This window comes from Pan paniscus, chromosome 3 (assembly GCF_029289425.2).
Source record: "Pan paniscus chromosome 3, NHGRI_mPanPan1-v2.0_pri, whole genome shotgun sequence".
In the NCBI taxonomy this organism is placed as follows: domain Eukaryota; kingdom Metazoa; phylum Chordata; class Mammalia; order Primates; family Hominidae; genus Pan; species Pan paniscus.
The window spans coordinates 83,269,279-83,273,531 of NC_073252.2; the positions used below are offsets into that span (position 1 = coordinate 83,269,279).

At 40.5% G+C, this 4,253-nt stretch overlaps 1 pseudogene; it reads left to right on the forward strand.

Moving 5' to 3' along the window:
• The first annotated feature begins 2,325 nt into the window (after positions 1-2,325).
• LOC112439610 (quinone oxidoreductase-like protein 2) lies at positions 2,326-3,985 on the forward strand (annotated as a pseudogene).
• Positions 3,986-4,253: the final 268 nt, after the last annotated feature.

Here is a 4,253-nt window from a genome sequence, read left to right on the forward strand (position 1 = left end):
ATAATCTTTACAAATGGAGTCACATTGGGCATAATCTAGATCCCTTCCAAATATTGTGTAGATCTAGCTACTGACTTTATGTTTTATGTTTTTTGGTTGTGGTTGCTAATATTTATAAATAAGCTTGTAAAAATTACTAGTTATTTCTCTTAGCAAAATTACAAGAAGGAATCATTAGCCATATACTGCTAAAATAGATTGTCTTAATAAGAAATATCCAAGAAAGGAGCTAATTAAAGTAATAATCATGTCTTTGGCCAAGACAGTTGAGAGAAGATATAGAGGAGGTGGAAATGGTTCAGTGCCAGAAAAAGCTCAAGGCTAGTAACTAGAAAGTGGCACTTACTTTTGCTCCTAAATTAAATCCCATCAGATACTCTCCTGTGCAGAACTGTCCAGTAAACTGTCAGCCATGAACTGCATACCTTCTCTCTCACTGCGTTGTGTTTACCTTTTTTTATGATTAGCAGATGGAATGTTCAATTAACTGTAGAGCTAATATTACAGAAAACAATTGTCCAAAAAGTAGAGGACTACCTTGACCTCTAATAAGAAAGCAAAGATAAATAGCCAGACTGCACATACATCCCAAGTTCTTTGGAATTGGGTTTATTAACAGAAACTGAAATATACAGAAGCAGTACCAACAGTGTGTACCTCTGTTCTTCTTACACTTCAGGGCAACACAGAAATCTAGCAGCACCAGACATCCACTTCCATTAGAGGGAGCCTGGTTGTGTGGTTAGGAAGTTGCCTGCTTGGGGAAAATCAGATCCTGTGCTGGCTTAATCAAGGGCACAGTAAAGGATCAAGAAGAGGTAGATCTTTGGCCCTGGTCCTGTTTCGCCACCTCAGCACCAGGTTAGGGGAGTAGCAGCCATTCCATAGGCCTGGTCAGGGGTGGCAGCTCCTGTGCATTGATGATTCATTGGTCTGATCCACCACCTCAGAATTCTATTGGGATTGATTGTCTTTAGCACTCAGTTCCAGTTATTTCTTTGTTGCTCTACAGTTTTCTCTCTGAGCAGCTAACCTGTAAAATCAGACTATATATATATATATATATATATATATATAATCAGCAAATTTTTGGAGGGGGACAAATTAACTCTTCTCTTTATGACCCATCTTACAATTTCTGTAAGTACTCAAGCAACTGTACAGCGGGGACTGACAGAAAAGAATTCTTGGGACATCACAGTCCCTTCCATGGGGTACTGAAGGTCATAGTGGGACTGCTTTGCAACACTAGAGAGACTTAATTTTCAAGGAAATTTCAAGCTGGTTTAAAGGATGCTTCTTTTTTTATTTTTTGTATTATAATCATGCTGCTATAAAGACACATGCACACATATGTTTATTGCGGCACTACTCACAATAGCAAAGGATGCTTCTTTAATAAAGTATTTGCATTTTTCACTTTGTAGCAGTAGCTCTTCAAGAGTCCCAGCTCTTAGCAAACCCATTTGCCAAGCACTTTAAAGTTTACATAGCTAAAATTAATAGGTGCTTACTAAGCTCTAGGCACACAATGGGGGCACTGCCATTATGTTTATTTTACAGATAAGAAATGAAGTCTCTGAAAAATTAGCTTACTCAAGGTAATATTGCTAATAAAGTGGTTGAACTGCAGTTCAAGTCCTAGTAGATATACATGGACCTCAAGCTTGCTAAAACCATAGCTTGTGAAAATACAAAACCTTGCACCTAGAATTATGCTAATTTTCAGGAGTCTTACATTGCAATGGCTTTTTAGCTCCTTCTGAATTCTTATGTTTTCATATGTTGACCCAGATATGAAATTCACATCTCTTTAGTTTTACTCCAGATCGTCCATAGAAAGCATTGATTCATTGAGGGCTGCACAGTGGAGTCTGAGGAGAAGTATACAATACTGTGAAACAGATGACTTAATTCTCGACATAGGTGCTACCCATTTGAAAATATCTGCCCTTTGCTTTGCCACTGCAAAGAACTTCTACCCATCTCAGCCTTTCTTGCCTTATTGGCTTCTCCTTTCTTCTCTTCCTTTCTCTCCTTTCTGTAACTTCCTTTAAGGACCAGGCAAGAAAGCAAGAAAAACAACAAAACGACTTACCTTCTTTTTATATTTTTTAAACCGAGCAACTTTTCCTTCTCTGAAGCTTTAATGTCAGTCAAAGCCAAGGCCCTCAATATCTCACCTTCTATCTCAAGTACTTATAAGCATATTCACCCACTTCCTTTCTTCCTCAAAAAGCAGTCATATGACGAGATGAATTCAAACATTCTTATGTGCATGATCAGTAGATGGAATACTCAATTAACCATAGAGTTTGAGGACTCATGCCTTACACCAAACTCCTCCTCTGCATGGACAGCGACCTTGTTCTGTCGCATCTAAAAGGCTTTCAGGATGGAAAATTCAGGAAGGAAATGAGGAAGAAGCTGGGAAAGAGAAGAGAAGGGGAAATGTATGTAGAAGGGGTCTGTTTTTTATTCTTCATGTTTTGGGGACTTGCTTTGCATGTGGACTTCTGAAATGCAAATTAAAAGGTTTATTTTTCTTAAAAATACCTGTCTTCTTTCACTGCCTGTTAAACTCCTTCTTTTTTTTTTTTTTTTTTTAAGTGCTACATATATTTTTTATTGTGGTAAAATACAAATAACATCAATGGTACCATGTAAATCATTTTAAAGATTGCAATTCGGTGGCATTGACTACATTCTTGATGTTCAGTCTACTAGCTCCTCAAGAGGTTAAACATAGAATTATTATATGACTCAGCAATTTTGCTCCCAGGTGTTAATTTTAACAGTTTTTAAAACTCTTTAATGTATATCTTCTAAAAGTAATTTATTAATCATGATTTAAAATTTACTGGGCATTTTCTCTTGCATCCTTATTAAATGCCTACAGTGTACCTATCCCACCCAGGCCCCAAGTCCCAGGGATACACACACACATATACACCTTCTCTCCACTTGTTTTTCTTTTACCTTAATTCAGATAATGACCTCAAAAACACAAGACCAAAAATATTTGCGAAAGGAGGGGATTTGGGGATAGGAGAGCAGGAAATCCTTTCCTTTAACCATCCTGTGTGCTACAACTGATAGGAATATAAAATAAAAGTTTTCTTACATCTATCTTTTTTGAGAGTAGAGGAGAATGAGTTGAAATGTCCAGTGGGCCCCTCGCTCGGCCTGGCCATGGCGGCGGTGCTCTACAGACAGTGCCTCCCTAGGGCGTGGGTCTGCAGGAAAGCCGGACAGGGCAGCGGCCGGCACTACCGTGCCGCGATTTGCGCAGAGCTGAAGTAGTCCCTGACCATCGAAGAGGTGGCCCCCGCCCCGTCGGGCCTCACGAGGACCTGTGGCAGATTCCAGAAAAGGTCTCCCTACAAGAAGCTGCTGTCCTCCCTAAAACTTATGGCACTGAGAGTTTTGCTCTTGAGCATCGGGCCCGTACCCAGCCTGGAGAAATTGTTTTAGTGATGGCAGCAGCTGGAGCCACAGGCCTTGCAGTGATGTGGCAACAAATTTCTTCAGGCCAAGGTAATATAGCTGCTGCTGGAAGTGACGAGAAGTGCAAGCTGGCGATGGCAGAATGGTGCGCAGTCCAGCGTGAACTACAGTCAGGGCAGCCTGAAGGATTCAGTGAGGAAGCTGCCTGGCATGGGAGGGCAGGATTGTGGTGGTGGGATTTGCTGGAGGAAACATTGCTTCTGTACCAGCCAACCTTCTGCTCCTGAAGAATACCTCTGCTATGGGCCTGTACTGTGGTCAATACAAAGAAATGAGTCACCTTTGATTCTGTTTACTAATTGCTCCTAATTAATATGATTATATAGTTTATTGTCCAAACCTTTTTGAGAGTAAAAGGGTGCCATTAGTAATTACATCAGGAAAACATATCCCAGGCAAACCAGGATATATGGTCAGCCTACTCGATGCATTATGAAATGCAGTGATTGCCAAGTTCTGTCATTCCCACCTCTAAGATATCTCTTACCTCCATATCCTCTTTTCCATTCTGACTAATTAAGCCTCAACTGCTGTCACCAGTGACCTTCTAACTGCTTTTCCTACCTTTAAACTACCCTCACCCCCTCCATTCTTGTGATGCATTATTGCCATGATGATCTTCCCGAAGTATAGCTCTGACTATGGCCCATCTCAGAAAACCTACAGTGGCTCACCATTGCCTGATGGTGGAGTTCAGACCCCTTGAGCTAGCATTTCATTATGACCGTGATTTTTCCCCGCATCAC